The following is a 21,408-nucleotide window of genomic DNA, read 5'->3' as shown; positions in this document are numbered from 1 at the left end:
TTTATACTAATCAAAGTGTTCCATTGATGGTCTCGCCAAACAAGATCTATGAAATATGTTTAAAGTTGTTAATTATTTAGGTAGTCAAAAGTCCAAACAGTCCCAAGAGTAAAAGGATACAAGACATTTCATTGTCAGTTTTGAAAGAAAAGTGTAAGATGGATACTATTAGTTTTTTAAGGCGATTCCCTTGTGCAGTTGTTTAACATTAACAAATAGCCACACAGCCTAATTAAAAAAAAATTCCCCCATCAATCACTGAAGGCTATTTTCACATGAAAGAAAGGCAAAGCAAATAGACACTACTCTTAAAATGAAAAGTCTAAATACAAATAACAGTTTATCAAAAAAAAATTAAGAATTGGCAGTTCCCACAAAAATGACACAATTCACATAACTAATCATCCATAAAACCTATTACAAATAAACACTCGGAAAATTCAAAACACATAGAAGAGTGATAGAATTTCCACTTCAGTGACTGATAAAGTGAGATATGTCAGAAATCAACTGAGCTGGAAAAATGACGCCCTGAAGAGGTGCTTAAGATGATCTGTTGCTATGGTCTACCATTAGTCAAACTGATGACTCTTAATACATGGATATTTCAGGTCATCATATCTAGAATCTTAATATCAGAATTTTGTCTTGTACAAAAATATGAAGTATGATTCTGAAGTTGGCATTACGAATTAAAAAAAAGTCCTGTCAGACAAGCACTTTATAACCAAAACCTATGCAAATCTTTCTAAAGTCATCAGCTACCCCTACATTTTAGAATTAATCAAATACAAAATAGCACTTGATCTGCTTTTTTACAACAAATTTCATATTAATGGCATGCAGGTTTTTGGTTTTCCACTGCTATAAAATGTACCAGTAATAGAGTAAATCTACAAGCCATTTTCTGAGAAGTAACTAGCATCTTTAGGTTCATATAACTTCTCAGGCACAGCACTCACTGGGTCACCTTGGGCCAGTCACTCTCAGCCTAATCTGCTTCAAAGCACTGTTGTGAGGATATGGGGGCAGGAAGAGCCATGCATACCACTGCCAGTTTCTTGGAAGAAGTGCAGAATTAATACATAGAATACATTCAAATATTGTATGTAACCACATGTCCTAATTAAGCTAAGTGTTTGTCATTAATGTAAGAAAGGTATAATGAATCTACTTAATATTTTATTAGATTTGGCATATAACATGGGAGGCTCATGTTCCATATAGTCCCCTATGCCCACCCTTGCCCTCCAAATCTGCTTCTGGAGTAGAATGGCTTGTGACATGGGGCCTACAGCAGAAGGATATACCCCACAGAGACTAAGATATTTCAGTAAGAAAAACAACCTATTTTTTAAAATCCTATGGAGGAAAGTAAAACCTTTTTAGATGTTTTCAATAAAAACCTTTTTAGATGTTTTACACAAATTTAAAAACCCAGAAAATCCAGTTTAACCCAAACTAATCCAATAGCTGTGTCAACTCTATGCTGTATGTACAATTCAGTAAGCACAAAAACAAATAGCATTTATTTTTTCCCTTCATACTGGTTTCACTGAATGTACCACTTGGAACTATGGAACTATTAGCATACTGGCCAGGAACCACAAACAAACACCTATGCAAAACAGCAAGAATGTATGCTATGCATCATGTTTATTTCATAAATATTTGTCTATCTGTTGCGTTCTGTAAAGGGTGAAGATCATCTAAAGATCTTCATCGCACACTTCCCACATCTGGAGGATTCTTTTTTTGTAGTTTTAACTACCTCCAACATGCTCTGCTGTCATCAAATCTCTAGTTAAATAACCTTGTACATTTCCCCTTTAGTGGGCAGTTAAATGCTTTAGGCGTGGTAGAACCAAAACTCAGAGAGACTTCTGTAAAAGAATCACACTTATTTATTTATAAAATATAGGATATGTTATTATTACTTATTAGTATGAAACTAATAAAGGGGTTTTTAATCAAGCGATGTCTCTTCTATGAAGCAGTATGGATTAGATGAATTACTGACATTCCAATACAAGGTCAAGTTATCCCTAGCTCCTCCCCAATGGAACTAACATCTACTCTTTCAAAGCTGCCGTGTCCCTTTAAATGCTCCTGAGATCTGGTGCTCTAGGCCTCAGCTTGGCACTTGGAAACCTGGAATTGAATCTTTCTGCCTTGAAGGTTTCACACAGCTTTGTCCACACCAACTGAAGTCTTCCTTTTGGAACTTCTCCAGGCATCTGGATTCCAGTCACGATTCCTTTTCTTGGGTCCAGACTCCTAATCCTAGGAGAGTCCCACGCTCCATTCAGACATTACACTATGTGAGTGTACAAATGTCTGTACACCCACACGTGATTTTGTGTGAATGACTGTACCTGCGTTCATTTTATTTATTTATTTAAAATATTTCTGTACTGCCCAAAACTTGCATCTCTGGGAGGTTTACCATTAAAATCATTTAAAACATCAAATCCATTAACAATTAAAATCATTTAAAACATTTAAAATCCAGTGTTCATTTATTTACTTAAAATATTTCTATACCACCCAAATTTTAAAAGTGAACCTGGATACAGGCCCCTCAAATGTATGGTACAGACATGGTGCACTCCTGTACCTGTGTTCAACATGTGTGTACTGAACTGAATTTATTTACAATATTAGACCAGCACAATTTAAAATTACAATATCATAAAAATGAGATAATGTGTGAATAACAGCACCTGTGGACAGATCTGTACCTATGTAAACTGTACACCCATGGTACAAGTGCTGAATATAATGTCTGAATAGGGCTTCCGAGAGCTGCCAGTCCACAGCCACTCCAATGTCCCAAGTGGCCAATTGTCTGCCTGCTCTGCCTTCTCCTGCTCTGGCTTGGTCCTCTGCCTTCAGACATCTTACTCAGGTCAATCTTCCTTCACTGTGAGGCAATTCTCACAATTGCCTTTGTGTGCAGGTGGGCGGGGGTGGGAAAAGGCAGAGTAAACCTGACCTTCCCCACAGATGATGACGGCAGTCCTGCTCCATGCAGCTATGTGAAGCATGGAGCAGGAGGGATCCGGAGCCAGAACTTGTTGTTTTGGCCTTCAGGCATCCCACAGTGCAATGCGCGGCACACAAATTGCATTGGGGGATTCCCCCATCAGCTGGGCACTCTATACAAGGAGACACACAATATTTGGCAGCCTGGTTAAGGGTGCAATCACACGCTTAACATCGGCTAACAGCTGGGTTTGTTTACAGGGTTAGGCAGGGAGCAGAGGGATCTGTGAGGAACCCACCACTTCTCACAACCAGCCTAACCCAGGCTGGTCTGGTTGTGAGAACAGCCTGTCTTCCACCAGGTGCGGAGACAGGCTGGTGGTGGCCCGTGTTTGGCTGCCCCAACAGCCCCCTGGCCTCACCCCTGCATGAGGTCAGATGCAGGGGGCAGCTAGCCACGCCCCCATGTCTGACGTCAGGCGTGGGTGTGTGGTCTGTCTCCCAAATGGGGTTGCACAGCCCCATTTGGGAGTGAGGCCAGGAGCGGCTCCCGCTGCATTGGTGCACTGCGTTGACAGTGAGGCCAGGAGCAGCTCTCCCTGAGCCTGGAGAGTCACTCTGGCCGCACTGCCAACACAGCGCAGGCCAATTTTGATTCCAAATGGGACTGTGCCTGGGTTCTTTGAACCCGTTTGCCCAATGGTGGCTCCGCCCCTGTTTTCCACCCGATCTCTCTGGGCCTTCCTGCAAGTCTTTATAGAGAACGTTCAGGGCCTTACCTTACCTTACATTCAGGGCCTTGAGAGGACTGTGTCCTGCCACCTTTTAACCAATGGCAATATCTAGTATGTTGGACAACTGACTAATCCTCTGAAGAGGATTTTCACTCTTTCTAGCTCCTATCTAGTTTAATGGGCTTCTGCATCATACTTAAACCTTTCAGTCTTTCCTCCAGTTCCTTAGCAACCAAAATGGCTGCCTAGAAACCAGGGGTGGGGAACCATTCTTACATAGGTTTCTCTTTACAATTCTCAGGCCTAAAAAGAAACATTGCAACTCTATTAGATCTCGACTCGGGTAACCTTTAACCTCTATATACAAACAATAACATTGTTCTTTTAGAACACATACAAAGGCTGATTCTCCACACACTACCTTGCTTTTTTGGCTATACTTTTGAGAATTAATTTGCAAAGCAATTCTAAATCCAAAAATAAACTGATGGTCAACTAATTTGCTTGGAAAAACCAACTTGAGATGCTATAGCCCTGGCAAATAAAAGAACAGGTTAGAGATCTCTGGCAGGGGGATTGAGAAGAGCAACATCCAGGAAGACATGAAGAACTGATCATTTGACTTGACACTGGGGATTATTTGATAATGGTTTGGGGTGGATGGGAAAGGATTTGTTGAAGAGGATTTGATTGCTAGGTTATTGTGAAGTATTTTTGTGGAAAGGGGAAATGAAATCTGACTTCGATTTTAACAAGTGAGATATGTCTACGTAGGACAGAATCTTTTTGCCTAAAATGAGAGAGGGAGAATTGACAGAAAGAGGTAGGGCTGTTTGAGCAGCAGCAGTCAAATGACTCATTTGATTGAAAATGGATCGTATTTGTGAGGGTTGAAAGGAATATGTGGGAAGAAATGCAGGTATGTGTAGTACAACAAAGGAAGCAAAATAATACCAAGGAAAGAGAACAATTACTGTTCATTGTGGAAAAATAAGAACAGAGAAAAAGTGAACAAAAATACAGAAAAGTTGCAATGACTCTAGCATATATAATAAAGAAAAAAAGAAGTCAAGGTAGAGGAAAGGATATATCTATTTTTGGTTCTAGAAAGCACTCACTCCTTGGCAGATTTTGAACAAGATCACTTAGAAAAATGCTTATAAACAATCACATTTTGCCACTGGTAGCATTTCTTCCAACATAGCCTCTCTCTGCATAACTATTCATTCCTTGTCCTTAAGGAAAATACTATTATAGAACATATGCCTAGAAAATAAATTCTCAATAATGTAGCGGGGGGGGGGAGAGAAATAATATTGTAGAGCATCTAAAATAATTACCACAGTCTATACCACACTGACATAAAACTAACATTTTGGCTAAAACTAAACATCCCACCCCACTATTTCCCCAGAATGGTAGTGTGGACTTGCAGGAAAAACATTGATTAGGGAAGTGTGGATGATCTGTTAGGGAGAAAGAAACTTTTGATACACTTTAAGTCTATATCTTTTGATACACTTTAAGTCTATATCTATATCATCAATGAAAGTGAATTATTGCCCTGTGTGACAGCAATTTTTAGAAACGTTTACATCCCAAAAGATGGAAAATAAGAAGTAGACTTGCAGCACACACAAGATTATGTCTGTGAATGAATGGAATAATAATACATTTTAGACTGAGTCCAGTGCTGATTTCCCAACAACATTGTATGACATTATCAGATCTTGTCCTTAGAGCATCACATCTGCCAAATTTCAGAGAGATTTGTTGGTCACAAGGAATCTGTTTATGGGCAAACTAAAAATAGTTCTGGAGCAGTTCAGTGGACTTGGCATTGTCTATGTGCTTGCTACAGTATCCTTCAAAAGAAAGCCACTCTCCACCCAGATATCGGGTGAGTGGGGAGGAGTTGCAGGCGTAGCCCGAGAGACAGGCATGCGGGCTGCCATTTTTGTCCCCTGGAAAGTGTTGCCAGCAAACCAATTAAAATCCAGAAGTGCCTGCAAAAGCAGCCTGCTTTGTCACTTTCCCCTTCAGTTGCTCTGCAGGCAGGCATCCTCCCGCCATCCCTTAACTCACGGAGTGATATTCCAGTCGCCTTTTGGGACCAAGTAGGAACTTTATGGGTCTCAGCTGATTGGCTATGGTTGTGGCTTTTTTCCGCCTACTTCTTACTGACTTTGTTGAGGTGGTCACTGGGTTTATTTGGTCACTTTGCAGATGAGTGTTGGTTGGGGTAGGTTAATTGCATTGGTGTTGGGCTGGAGGGTCGTTATGGTGAGTGGGAATACAGAGGAAGGCTTGGTGATCTCGTGACACTCAGGCTGGATCCGCTCCCACTTGGATGCATGCGAGCGAATGCCGGTCAGTGCCTTGCGACCTGGGTTGAGGTGAGCTGGTATGCATCCTCTCGTTGAGGGTAACCTCATGATCAAGAAGAGGTTCAGACTATGTACCAAGCTGAATCAAAGCCTGGTCCTTCACTCTCTTGTGGGCATACCTCCTATGAGATTGACCCACATCAGGAATACCCACACTTCTTCCAACTACATATGTCCTGTCATTATTTGGGTCTGGGTTCACAATAGACTCTGCCTTCTTACCTGTTTGAAAGTGGGCAGTCTGACTCCTGTCTCAGTCACCTCCTCTAAAATGGGGAACTCTTTCTGCTACTTAACTGAAAGCAGTTCAGTTCAATCTGTACTACTGCTGCACTTACCACTTGCTGCTGCTCCACCTGTAAAAATACTTGGCACAACCCCTTCTATTGGCTGCCTGAAATCTCCTATTCTTCTGTCCTGGCACAAAGACACTAGCAATTCCATCGTCTTCTATTCTGTGCCTAGTGCCCACTGATGCTCTGAAATCAATGCAAAGTTTTTACTGACTGTGTGCCCTTTAAGACTGTCTGTACAATTAGAAACCTTTGTTCTCTCTGATCATTCAGAGTGGACATAGAATGCATAGTAGCAGGGGGAACACAGAAGTTAGAAGCATCAGAGAAGCTGCTGAATCTTTTCCATTTACATTAATATAAAGCTTGTTCTAGTTGTGTGCCTTTTTTGATTTTTTGATATTAAATGAGAAATGTTTCCCCTACACTTCTGAAATTATTCAGACTTGATGACTTAAATCAGTTCATAATTCTATGTCAATAGGATAATTATAGAATACCTGATAATTTTATGCCTATAGGATGGGAAACACAGGATGGGAAACTACAATTATCAGGTGACTATAAACATAAATGGAAATGTTACAGAACTGTGAACCTTTTTCATTTCCCATAAGACGGATTCATTGTTGTGATGAAACATAGACCTCCATCTTAGCTCAAGAATGCCTGATACTTCCACTTCACCCTTGAGTGCTCTGAATGGAGAACATCCAACCCTTTCTTTAATGAATGAGGACAATCCTTGCTTTTTTGTCATTGTCAGGGACAGAGTCATCAAGCTATAGTCATCAACCCTTTTTTCACAATAGGTGAGCAGCTCAAACCAGACCTACCTTTAGACATGTAAGTTCAGACCCATTAAGGAGGAAGAACCTACAGGTTGGAAGCAAAATCTTAATGCTGGATTGGCCTAGGACCACCGTTACATCACAGATATACTGACTCTTTTCATTGGATCCTAGAGCTGTCTATCTCTGGAAAAGAGGGGATGCCTTCCCCCTCTTTAATCTCTATAAATTAGGGCCCAAGGCCTCCAGAATTTAGTCACCAGTACAGTACAGGAAGAAGTATACTGAAAGTCTGTACAGCAGGGATATCAACATCCAAGATACTCTAGAAGATATTCCCTACTTGCAATAACTTCTAGTATGGGAAGATGAAGTTAGATCAGCACTCCGGTCAATACCAAGTCAGAAGGCTACAGGAATTGATGGAATAGATACAGAAATATGGCAGGCAACAGAAGAATCAGTCAAGGCTCTAACCAAACTATGCCAGCAAATTTGGAGAAAGACACAGCGGCCAACATATTGGAAGAGGTCAATCTACATACCCATACCAAAGAAAGGAAACTTAGATTGCACAAACTATCATACAATGTCCTTAATTTCACATGCTAGCAAAATAATGCTCAGGATTATCCAATGCATACTAGAGCTCTATGTGGAAAGGGAAATGCCAGATGTTCAAGCTGGTTTCAGAAAAGGCCGAGGAACAAGAGACATCATTACTGATGCATGCTGGATAATTGAGAAAGCCAAAGAATACCAAGAAGATGTCAATATGTGCTTTCTTAACTACAGAAAAGCCTTCGATTGTGTCAACCATGTCAAGTTGTGGAATATCCTTAGGAGTAAGGAGTAAGACAAGGCTGTATACTTTCTCCCTCTTTATTCAATTTATATACTGAACATATCCTGAGAGAAGCAGGATTGGAAGAAGATGAGTGTGGTTTTAAAGTTGGAGGATGGAACATCAATAATGTGTACTATGCTGATGACACCACTCTGACAGCTGAGAATGCCAATGATCTGCAATCTCTAGTAATGAAAGTCAAGGAGCACAGTAAAAAAAATGGGACTACAACTAAATATAAAGAAGACTAAACTAATGACAACAGGTACAGCAACCAGCCTCAGAATTGACAATGAAGACATTGAAGTGGTGTATGGCTTCTGCCTTTTAGGATCGACTGTCAACAGTACAGGATCCAGTAGTCAAGAAATATGCCACAGACTAGCACTTGGTAGGGTTTCAATGAAGGCCTTGGAAAGGATATTTAGATGCTGTGATGTGTCTATACCTACAAAGATTAGAATCGTTCGGACAATGGTTTTTCTCATGACACTCTATGGATGCGAAAGCTGGACTGTGAAGAAGAAAGATAGAAAAAGCATTGACACTTTTGAACTCTGGTGCTGGAGAAGACTTTTGGGATACCATGGACAGCCAGGAAAACAAACAAGTGGATCATTGCATAATGTGTCCAAATTATAATAGTCTGAGCCTGGTCATTTGTACCTCAAGTCTGGAGAATTCTCACTCAAGTCATAAACGACCAGGCTCAAACTCTCATACTTTGGACACATTATGCGAAGACCCAGTTCCCTTGAGAAGTCCATAATGCTGGGAAAGGTTGAAGGAAAGAGAAGAAGAGGATGACCAGCAGCAAGGTGGATGGACTTGATTAAGACAGCAATAAAAGCACCACTGGCAGACCTTAAAGGCCAAGTTGAAGACAGATTATTCTAGAGAGAATCTATGTGGTTGCTAAGAGTCGACACCAACTTGATGGCACTCAATCAATCAATCAGTCAGTCAAACAAACAATAGTCATGAATATCCAGGCACTCAGGCACTATGTCACCAGCAGCTACTAGTGTCCAGAAAGGGAGACGCTGTAGAAATTAATGCTCTGTCAGCCAAGGACCTGCCTACTGATAGACGAAGGTAGAACTCAGTGCTAGTTAGTTAGTTGGTGAATGTTTTTGTATTTTCTTTTGAATTCCTGCATGTCTCTTTTTAATCCCTATTTTCCCCAATTCCTTATTCTGTGTGCAACCTTTATTTACTTAATAAGTTTCATATAATTAGAAGTGGCTTCAGTCTGGTTTAAAAGATTCTGGAGAGTTACTTGCAAAACACCTCCACATGTGTATCATAAGATTATGTACTACTGATGAGTTATTTTAAGATTAATATTCTGTTTGTCTAGAGCTGGGTTCTGTGGCTTCCAGCTATACAGTGCTTTTAAGTCCCAAACCAGACAGTTCTAAGTTGTTGAAGCCATGTCTAAGCCTGGTCTGTGGCTTTAGATCAATCTTCAACTGGTAGAAGCCTACTTTGAAGGAGTGGTGTGCTCCTAAATTGTTATCAGAACACTGTCTCTACTGAGGATACATAAGAACATAGAAGCTGCCAAATACAAACACTTTCTACTGAGGATACAGAGGAACATAGAAGCTGCCAAATACTCTGTAGCTGCTCCTGCCCTGTAGAATGGACTCCCAGCAGATATTCGTAGTTTGGGTTCGTTGTTGGCCTTCAAGAGAGCCCTAAAAACATAGTTTGGCCTGGCCTTCCAAGGTTTTTTAATTGTTCTTAAATATTTTAAATTGGTTTTAAAAAGCTCTGAATTGTTTTAAGTTTGTTTTTATATTTTTAAAAGCAGTTTATTTTAATTGGTGTTTGTTTTTTACTTTTGTGCACCGCACAGAGCCTTTGGATGGGGCGGTATAGAAACAGAATGGAATGGAATGAATAAATGAATAGTGATTCAGGCAATTGGTCCATCTGGCTCAGTACTGTCTACACAGATTAGCAGTGACTACTCCAAAGTTGCAGGCAGGAATCTTAGCCCTATCTTAGGATGCTAAGGAGGGAACTTAGAACCTTCTGCATGCAAGCATGCAGATGCTCTTCCCACAGTGGCTCCATCCCCTAAGGTGAATATCTTACAGCACTCAGACATGTAGATTCCAGGAAAGCATTAGAGTAACCCCTGATCCATACCACTTGTCAGCAAACCTCTGAAATTTTGGAGCTATGATCTTTTAAGGGAGTAGGCAAGACCTGATAATTTCATAATGTTTGGTTGGAAAGCAAAGAAAATAACAGTAGATGTGTTGCATAAGGCAACACGGTCAGTTCAGAACTACCTGTGACCCTCAGGGACATATTTTTGACACTTGCAGGGGAAGGGGAGATTGGTGCAATTTACCACCCCATGTGATCACAATTGCTGAATGAGCTGAACCCATCCACAGCACATGTGCATCTCATATAGCACCTATGCTGTGTTAGTCAGGATGTTGACCATGGAATTTAAGTGACCTAACTATGCAGTTCAGTTGATCTGATTAAATTGCAATGTTAAACTGATTATAAATATGTGCTTTTAACATTAATGAGGGTTATTTAAGCTTTGGTACAAAAATGGAACTCTCAGCCTCTTCTATCAGAATAAAAACTCATAATGGATCCTTCAAAAACAATACCATATCACGAATGAAATACATATAGCAATGCCATAATAAAATAATCATCATCATTGCATCAAGAGTCAGAATTTTGTCTCTTGATGTCACCAAAATAAATCCTCTGTGATCCCAAAATACTACTGAAATAGTCAGACAGTACTGTGAGATCTGGATCAAGTCCTTAAAATGCTTCTCAGCTTTACTGAGTTTCCCTCTTGCATGCTCATCTAACTATTCTGTTCTTTTGTTTAGCTGGAGAAGATTAGTAGAAAGACACAAAGAGCTCCCTCCTGCTGCTTTTTTCTTCGCTCATAATCCTCTCACTGTAGGTGCATTCCTACCCCACCCTCCACCCCAGGTTTGCCTAGCTCCTAGCCCTGGCAGAAGAATGTCTCAAGATCCTGCAGCCTCAGTTCTTTAGTCAATTTGTAAAGACAACCAACTGAGCAATTCTTAGGGTTTCCAATGTATATTCTCCATTTCTTTCTGTCAAACATATACTACTTATGACCTGTGTCTTTAGATAAATTGTGGAATACATACAATAAGGGCTATATGCATTTCAATTTTACTATGATATTTTGTATTGTACTAATACTCTTGAAGCTAATGTATATCCTTGCAAGTGCCATTTGTTTGCATCTGGTAATACAAGTCTTATGATAGCACATGGACAAAAATAAGCAACATTGTAAACAATCAATATCAGGATCCGTTTTCAGGATAATCCAGAAATATTCTGATTTATATCAGAACATAAATTGATAATAGATATTTTGTCTTTAAAATATCCTCAAAATGATTATATGTCCACAGTTTCTATTACTGAAGCTGTTTGGCCTGTACAGGTTCTTGCTACAGATATTTAATACAGATTTGAATGCTCCACTTCATTCCAATATTAGATTATTGTTAGTAATTTGTCTACATATTTTTGTGTCCGGTTGTAAACTTTGTATTTAATTGCAATTTAAAATGGCATTATCTATACTTTTACTTTATATGTGTCTTGTTAAAATGCATGGAAAGTTTGTTATGAACAGTCTATAACATATCAGAACCAGAGGTACCAACTCAGAAGCATGTGAAATATAGGCCTGTGTCTGATTTCATGTTATATTAAGAAGTGAAATAATACCTGAACTCGAGGTGAACTGGCATACAAGATCTCCACTGCTCTGTGGAGCAGGAGACAATCTAGCATTGTATTGTAAAATAGGTGCTCAAGAAAACACAAAAGCCAGGCCTGAATGCTGAATGCTACTCATATGCTAAAAATGTGACTCAGACTGCTCTTCTGTTGCAATAAACCTATGTGAATCGTTGTCAATGATGGCTCTACTATGCACAAGGGGGATATCTCAATTGCTCTCTATAGAGATTCAACAGAGATCCGCCTGTAGACTTTAAATCTTACCTCACTGATGCTACCAATGTATTGAACGTCTCACACACCTTTTCATGTTACTTTAAATATTCTCTTGTTGTAATTACACACTAGATAGAGGTACACAAGAAATAATGTAATTGCTGTCTCACAACTAATTTTCTCACTAACTCCTGAGACTTTTTAACACCTTTTGGGGGAAGATGTAATTTGCAGCATCTTAAGATGCAGATTTGCTGTGGGCAATGTCCCCCCCTCCCTTCTGAGCACACAGTTTACAGAAGATGGGATTGAGATCTCGCTGGACTGGCCAATATCCTGACATTGTCCAGAAGGTAGCAGCAAGTTGTCACCTTTTTGAAGACCCAGGAAAAGAGGAGATTTGAATAGATTCTATTGTAAGATCAAAGGAAAAATACACTATAAAGAGTGGGGGCCACTAGACAGAGAGTTCAGCAGTTCTGTGCCTACGGGCAATCTGCTCCCACGCCTTCCCAGAGTTTGCTGAATGAGGCAACAAGCAGGAACTCTGCCCATGCACAGAGGCTGTCTGTGACTTCTACTGCGCAGTGAGAAGTCAAGACTCCCCAGCCATGGTGCTCCGGCTCTCAGCCATGATCTGAAGCAACTGCAACAACTCCTGTCTCCAGCCAAGCGCCTCACTCCTTCAGCTGACGAGAAGTCTCTGGTCCTGGGTAAATATGCTGCTCCTACAAGCCTGGAATCTCCCCATCCCTTCCCCTTTTCCTGCTCCCTTCTCCTCCCCCCCCTTTTCCTCTACTAATCTCCCCAAACCATGCCAGCCCTCAGCCTTCCTTCCCACCCCCTTCTTTTCTGCCTGTATCTGAATTATATTAGGCTCTAGGAAGATTTAATTGCACACACATATGTTAGTTAGGCACACAGGTTGAATATTGGTTCTGGCTAGGAAATACTGTTGCTGATATTGATAGAGTGTTCAGCTTTCTGCTTTGCTAGATTATGTTGTTAGTCTATTATACTCAATAAAGCCCATTGAATCTTTGAGGAAAGGTTTGACCTCCTTTCTTCTATGCGCCCAGATCATACATGGTCACCATATAAAAGAACTTATGAGCCAGACCTAAATTTGTATACTAGCTAATGAGCATATTTAGTATATAAATCAAGCCTGGTCTGTAACAAGTTGGTTTCAAAAACATACATAACTGAAAGCTGAATAATTAAATCAGTGGCTGACATGCAGCTCAGCCTTATGCAGATGGAGCAAGAGAGTCCTCAAAAGGACTAGCTATAAACTAGCTATGCATGAGGCTTGGTTGCAGTTCTGTGCAGGCAGAGAACACTGGGGACGTGATTTTCACTTCTCCCTGTTCCTTGAACAGCCCTCATGGACGTATTCCTGTCAGAGAAAAGAGCTTTTGCAAAGAGGGGAGAGAAGAGGAAATCCCACTGCCCATGCAGTGCTGTGAGCAAAGCCTTGTACACAGCTAGTGTACTAACTCCATGGAAGGATGGATCTCTTGCTCTGGTCTCATAAGGCCACACTGTACGTCATTCAGTGTGTTGCAGCTCAGGGCGGGGGGGAGTGGGACAAAAAGCACCTGGAGATTCAAATACTCTGCTTATCTACAGTACAGTAACTACAAAGCAGAACCTTTTTCCCCCCCGACAGTGGCACAATGTGCTTAAGCTGTGATGCAAGTGACCAGCTTTAGGATGGTCCTCCTCCTACCGTATCAAAGGCTGCAGTCTTAGAAACATACCCTTGGAAGGAGATTTCACTAAAGTTCATCAATATCACTAAACGGGCATGTTTTATACTCTCCAATCTAAACATTCATTTATCTTCTATATTATGACTAGACCTTTAAATAAATTACCTCTGTTAAATCATGGAGCACATAAACAGGTGTATTTACATAATGCAATGTTATTGCAACTACACAAATCAACCTGTATTGGCAAATGCTAAGGACCACTGCATACATTCCAGATTCCCTACATGGTGATCATTTCTGTGTAGCAATAGTGGACAACATCCAACTAGCTAGTCATCACTAAGCATCATGAAAACAAACAAGACAAATCATTAATAACTAACGTACATCCTATCAAAATACATTCAATTAATTTCACTGAAACTTAGTCGTGCCTAACTTAGTTTGTATGTTGTCAAGTCTGTATCCAATAGGAGTGAAAACCTGTTTGAAACAGCATGTGTGTATGAAGTCCAACATAAACATATGTATTTGTCAGCTGTAATAGTATGCACATGAGATTTAAGTAAAATCCAGCACAGATGTGAAATCGGTATGGAAAATTTTAATATAATAAGTAGTCCTTAGACTCCACTCCTAGAGGGGAAGGGGAACGTGATGTCAAACAAGCCTGCATGTATTACGTGATTAACACAGCTGTAAAATAAAACGTCTAAAGTAAGAAACTGAAATAACTGAAATAAATAGTTATGGGGACGAAAACTGCCGCATGACCCACTGCAGCAACTCAGGGAACAAAGCAAGTATGTTATTGCTTTTGAAATCCTCCAATTTGGCCATCCTTTGATGACGAGTACTCCAACCTACCTCTGGTTTACAAATCCAAGGAACCTGGTCTACAGGGCCAATGCCTGACACAAGTGTAGGATACAAGTATAATGGAGAAAGCAAGCAGCTCTATACACCATGAATACAAATTCGATGCATTGCATTTCTGCCTTTCATTCCAATGTCCTTCCAAAGAGCTGAACTGCCTTTCTACTTGGTGCAATTTAAAAAGTGGTCTGTTTAATTAATTGTGAGCACTGTTTGAAGAACTGGAAGAAAAATCTGCCTGTGTGAGTCTTGTGGTTCAGAATCAAAGTATTATGTGAATCTGTTGAATGATGAATTTATACTATTATATCCGCTGCAATACAAATAAGCCAATGTTTATTGGCTACACACAACAAATACCTGTGTTCTATATTAACAATTGGAAGCTAGGCTGCTGTGTCTTCAGAGGTGAAAGACAACCTTCCAATGATCTCTTTTTTATAAACCCCAATGAAATGGATTAAATCCTTGTACAAGAGCATGAACATGTGAAAAACTAATGACTGAAAATGCTGCTTTATTTATATCTCAATACTGTAGCGGGCTTAGGAGAATAAACTTGATCATAATAGTTTGTCTTTAAAATGTAACAGTGGAATATCTATTGCAGACTATTAAGGGCAGATCTGAACAAATAAATCAAGCAAAAACCATTGGTGTGATTTAACTTTAAATTAAAAAAAGAAAATTAAATGAAACGTAGGATATAAGAACAAAGGGTACTGATTTAGTACAGATTTCTTCAAACATCATGGCTTAATAAGATATAAGGCCTTTTTTTCAGGCCTAAAACCAACTAAATACTGGCTAGTAAATCAATCATTTAGAAATCCATACCCTTCAAAAATAGGGAAGGAGGAGAGACTGAAAAATGTGCTTAATTCTAATGGGTATTTATCTTCAAGTTATAGTTCTGTAAGAAATGCTTTTATTTAAGAAAATTCCTACCTTATCTATCAATAAAACAAGATAATTTTATGTGGCACTACATTATGTTTCAGATGGCTCATTTGTTTTATGCATTTGCACATTACACTTGGGGGAAAAATACCAAATGAACCCAAAAGACCTTTTTTAAATCTGCTCCTGAATTTTTGAAAATCAGTGCTAAATCTTAACTTGTGCATCTTTGACCCAGATTCCTATACAGGAAACAATAATGAAAGTAATTCTACATGTGAACCTCAGAGAGAGAGAGAGAGAGAGAGAGAGAGAGAGAGAGAGAGGCTAAATTCCTAAAGACAGTTTGAAGTGTTTACCAGGTCAGACATTTTGACCAAAAAAAAAAAATCTGTCTCTATGCTTCGTTGCTGCCACCAATGCTAACAATTATAAGCTTTCAGTGTTGTGAATAATTCAGAGTCTCATCTGTTCCATTCAGTGTAAAGGCAATGTTGAGAGAACAAGGTCAGTCCCTTCCACCTCCCAGCCACTGACTTTTCCACCCTGACACCAGTCTGATTGCATGATACCCCTAGTGTTTGACATGTATTCCCTGACAGGTTCTGAACAGCAGTTAATCTATTTAGCTTAATGTATGAGAATGAGGGCACAATAAAATGACAGATTTCAGTGGTTAGAAACACAGTATCAGCATTCAGGTTTCCAAAGATATTTCAATTAATTAAAACACAATAGGGCTATACTGTAGTTGACAGATATCAGTCCACAGGTTTCATCAAAAGAAGTGTGCCTGGCTTCAGAGCAACAGCATGACTTGCATATGGTACATTAAACTAAATATTAATGTTACAATCACCTGGTTACTAGAAGCTGAGCTTAATGAACAAGATCCCTTGAGCTTGTTTAGGAAAAAGCAACACAAACTCCTGTCATTCAACCTTTAATTTTGTGATGGAAAAGTAACTGGAATAATGTGCAGTATTGACATTGCATTCTGCAGTTCATTTTCCTCTGAAAATGATGTCCATCATTCAGAATACGTAGGTTTTTTATCAACCTACAAAATAAACAATGCACATGAGTGTTCTGTGATTGTGTGTGCGAATGTGGAGATAAAGCATTATTTTAAAAAATCTGCCTAAGGTTTGTTTTTTAACTTCTCTTTTAAGTCCAGCAAACACAAAAAAAGCTTGTATTTTAAAAAAAAGTTATAACATTGTTTGCAATTTTTGTAAAGCTGATACATAGACAAACCTAGATTATTTCTGTGGTCTTACAAAACTGCTGTAAATAAAATAATACACTTTATAGGTTTTAAAAATGTAATGTTTATTTTATTGTTGCATTGACGGTATCAATATAGTTCTAGAAAAAGGTTAATTTTTAGTAAGAGCAAATGACATCTCTTGTTCTATTGAGCCTGTCTGACCTATGAATCAGTTCATGTCCACAGTCATCCGTTTGTAGACAGACAAAGCTAACTGAGCAATCCCATGCTAAATGAGCAAAGGAGCACCTTTTAAAATTGGTGATTCCCTTTATTTAGCAGGGGGAGAGCCCTAGCCATTCCCAGCACAGCATCCCTCCAGCGATTGTTGCTGGTGTCTATCTTACATGCGTGTGTTTTAATATTACGAGCCCTTTAGGGACAGGGAGCCATTTTATGTATGTATGTATTTATTTATATCTATGTAAACCGCTCTGAGAACTTTTGTTGAAAAGCGGTATATAAACATTTGGCATTGTATTTGTTGTAAACGCTGCAATCAAGGCCAGAAGAGACCCATCTAATTTTGTATATTTGTTTTTGGAAATATTTCCTTTGTGTTTTTTCCCCATTTGCGCTCTCTCTCTCTCTCTCTCTCTCTCATATATGACCATTCATATTATTCAAACATACCAGTTTAGACTCCCAGGCATTGCCCCCCACACCAGCTTAGATATTGCTCCCTACTCCCTTAATGGCTGCACATACTCCAATCAACAGAACAACTACCCAATCTGTCCTTAACCTTACATACTGCCAATATTATCTCCAGAACAGCTGGAATGACCATGACCATTTCATGACACTTCAATATAAACATATCATGATATCAACAGAATGAAGCTGGAACTTTTACAGAAATTAGCTATGCAGCTTTCAAAGACTGCAGCCTATGTATACCTTGAGGTCTGTTGTTTGTGTGTCTTTCTTTGGGGAGCAAATGGATTAAAAGCAGTGGCTTGCAATTGGTTTATTGCAATGGGTTGCAATAAAAAGACAGCTGCTGACAATGATAGCAGGCAGGAACAGGTGTATAACACAAATACTGCATTAATATATTGTGGTGTGGTGATTTGAGTTATAGAATCACAAAGACAGTTCCAATGGTAGCAAACCCAATAATTATTCTCCAACTTTGTCTATTTGTAGTCTTTACTTTCACAAGTTGGAGCAAGGTAGGCAAATATACTTGTATTTTGAGGACAACTAACACTTGATTTTGGGGTCACAGTTTGTTAAATATGATATGTTTATTGAACAAAATTATAAGAAAAATTCAATTACTTATACTAGTGTGTGTGTAGATAGATAGATAGATAGATAGATAGATAGATAGATATAGCTAGCATGTTGCCTTTGCCTGCTTCTAAAGATGGAAAGTGAGTGAGTGTAGAAGCAGGAGATGGGAAAGCAATGCTCTTTATTCTAAATGCTTCCCAAATACAGTTTATCTATTAACAGGCTTGTATGGTGCCTAGAACAGAATTAAGAGTGAAAATATTCTCTGCTCGACATGGTCCCTTGAAGCCTGCTGAGGAGAATTCTAACATCTATCTACTCTTGAACAAGAGATTTTTTCCCTATCTTTGGAAGACTTGGATACTGTGCTAGAGAAAAGACATGGAGCTAAAGCTAATGTTGCCAAACTCAATTTAATTCAGGCTCATATTGCAGATTTTAAAACCTTGTAATAAGGTTCCCCCCCTTTATAAAACTGTTTTGTAATAGATATCACACTGAAAAGCAGCAGCTTTCTTTATAATATTAACAAATATAGCTGCATAACTAATATGCACTAAATATTTATTTACTTTTAATTAACATCACAGAATATGCAAAGTAACCCCCATTGTTGATCACATACAGAGCCAAATCATTTCAACATATTAAGCTACTTTATGCCACATTAGACCATTGGTCTATCTAACTTCATATTGTCCTGACTGGCAGCAGGTCACCGAAGTCTCAGGAAAGAACTTCTCCACTTCTACTATCTAAGATCCTTTTAATTAGAGATGCCAGAGACAGAACATGGGGCTTTCTGAATTCAGAGCATGTGCTCTGTCAGTGGCCTATTGTCCTCTATATATTTACATATTTATTTGTTTAATTTTTATACTGTTTTTCATTAAAATAATCCCAAAGCGGTTTACAATATAATTAAAACAATGCTCAGTTAAAATTCAAAATGGGTAGATATTAAGTATAAATATAGAAATAATATTATTTATTTAACATATTTCTATACCGCCCAAAACTTGCGTCTCTGGGCGGTTTACAATTAAAATCATGTAAACATTAAAATCAATTAAAACCCATATATCTCCATTTAAAAGTTTTTAGTATAATAACCTATATTAAACAGTAACATACAAAACACAAAGCAACAGCAGTAAAAACTGTACTCTCATTATTTATTTACTGCGGCATATAAGCGGCAAATGAGCAAAATCAGTGCCCCTGTGAAAGCAGTCTACTGAGATCAAACCTTTCAATCAATATGGTAAAAGATGGATTTGCAGCAAATGTTTAGGGCCATAGTTTTTCTGTGCAGAGATAATCTTCAGGTATGAAACCATGTTCACCATTCACTTAAAAAGTGTGACATATATATTATCATAGTTCTTTGAATTCTCAGTGAATTTGTTGTACTGGCATTAAAACAGCTTTTTCTGTATATATAATCAGAAATCCCTGGTGGTAATTAAGCTGCTCTCAAACTATAATTTAGTATATATCTATGTATAACCAATGTCAGCAAATAGTTTAATACAAGGTATAATTTGAACCTCTGACCAGGATTTTTGAAATGGCAATAATCAGAAGGAGCTCTGTGAAAACAAAGGATGTAATTAACTTTGAACTATACTTGTTCTACATTTCATTGCACAATTTCATTTGCCATACTTATAGTGACCTGGTGACCATCCAGTGAGCATAAGTAGCCTCAGCTTTCTTCCCAAAAGTTGCTGGGGAAGAGACAGGGATCATCCTGACAGTTGAAAAGCTATCATTGGCCCTTTCCTGAGCACCAATATTGGGAAGAAGGTTGGATGTTGTTAAATACTGCATTGTCAAGGTGCCTGGAACACCTTGGCTATGCATGAGCATTTACTATCCACTTTTCCTTTTTGCTCTTGCAGGCAAGAGAGGTGTGGGGGACTGCTCATACACTGCTCATTGTCCCAGCAAAGTGCTAGTGTCAATGTCAGCCAATGTCTCTACATTCAGCTGAAACTGTAAATATTAATAATTCAACATATATTTAAGTATGCCACTTTAGCTTATATTATTGATTTAGTAGCAGCAGATTTTCTGTCCAAAATGGAATGCCTAGAAGCTCTTATTGACTTCAATCTTTCAACACATTCCTGTGTATATTTACTCAGATGTAAGCTCCAGTAAATTCAGTGGATGGGACTCAAGTAAATGTGCAATTGTAGTCATTTATTTTTATTTTACTCAAAAGGGCCAGTAATTTTGACATGATGGCCATGCCATGATAGCATAATGTCTACATGCTTTGCAGGTACAGAAGTGGCTATGTACTCACCCCTAAGTATGGGAAGATTATAGGACAGAATTTCTTATCATGTAATAACTGTGGAAAAAAATTCTACAATGTTTTATACAGTGTAACATTTGCTCAAAGCATTTTGTTCTGTCTTAAAACATGTCTACATGTGATACTTTATTTCAATTATTACCCAAATTTCAATTTCTGTTCAATGCAAAATCAAAGGTCAGAAGGGATCCTGAATCAAGATCACAATCTAGTTTAGTACTGCATCTCTACATCTTTCTCTGCATACCCCCTTATTTTTGTGCACTTTGACATCATCCTCAAATCAAATGAAATCAACACTTTAACCTTGACATTTGTGCCACTTGTGATCAATGATCATTTGAGCAAATATATTTATTTACTGGCACATATTTAACAATGGTGCAGGAATATTACATGTTTTAAATGCCCCTGCAAAATGAAAGGAAAACTTATACCACCAATTCCAGCAAGTATCTGTGAACAGTCTCAGCAAAATCAATCTATATAGAATAAAAGTATTTCTAAGAGAAGGAGGTCTTAATACTGTACAGAAAAAGTTCAAGTGAGATAGCCATGTACACTTCCCTAAGGATTTCCAAAGACTATTTTTACAACAGAAAAGTCCCTGGCTCTGGAACCCATCTGCCAAATAGCAGATGAAAGGAAGGGTTAAAGAGAACCCACAGCAGGATCTTTCTCCAGCGGAAATTATCAATCAGTGTCTGTACTGAAGAGGCATGACCAAAGATGAGACAGGATGGTGCTACATGACCATGCTTAAATGAGGAAGGGTGAGGCTTTTAACTTAACCAATGTTACCTGCAGACATTTTTTTCCTACGAACATAGCAGCTCATGATTTTGAAATGATTTGAAATCTCAGCTGTTTCTGCTTTCCTGAGCTAATGCTATCTCTTGCTTTACAGCTCAGCTAGTAACATACTACCAGTCTAGGCAACATGAATCTTAATAGGCAATCTGTATAGAAAGCCACAAACAGGTTTTATTTATTCACAGTCATAGTAACTGACCAAGTTTTGACTTGAGGAATATATTGGGAAAGGGGAA

General features: G+C 38.8%; 1 protein-coding gene across 28 annotated transcripts in view; it reads right to left on the bottom strand.

Moving 5' to 3' along the window:
* Positions 1-21,408, bottom strand: part of TENM3 (teneurin transmembrane protein 3) — a 2,371,016-nt gene that overhangs the window by 567,912 nt on the left and 1,781,696 nt on the right. The window contains exon 1 of one of the 28 annotated variants that reach the window (XM_053252620.1): positions 3,770-3,784. The exons of the other annotated variants lie outside the window; for them this stretch is intronic. The gene's annotated coding sequence lies outside the window, so the exon portion shown is untranslated. Of the gene's footprint in view, positions 1-3,769; positions 3,785-21,408 lie in introns of those variants that run through there. 28 annotated transcript variants of the gene reach the window in all.

This window comes from Hemicordylus capensis, chromosome 5 (genome assembly GCF_027244095.1).
Source record: "Hemicordylus capensis ecotype Gifberg chromosome 5, rHemCap1.1.pri, whole genome shotgun sequence".
In the NCBI taxonomy this organism is placed as follows: Eukaryota; Metazoa; Chordata; class Lepidosauria; order Squamata; family Cordylidae; genus Hemicordylus; species Hemicordylus capensis.
Note: the sequence above shows the minus strand (reverse complement) of the source record. Positions and strands in the feature narration are given on the sequence as shown.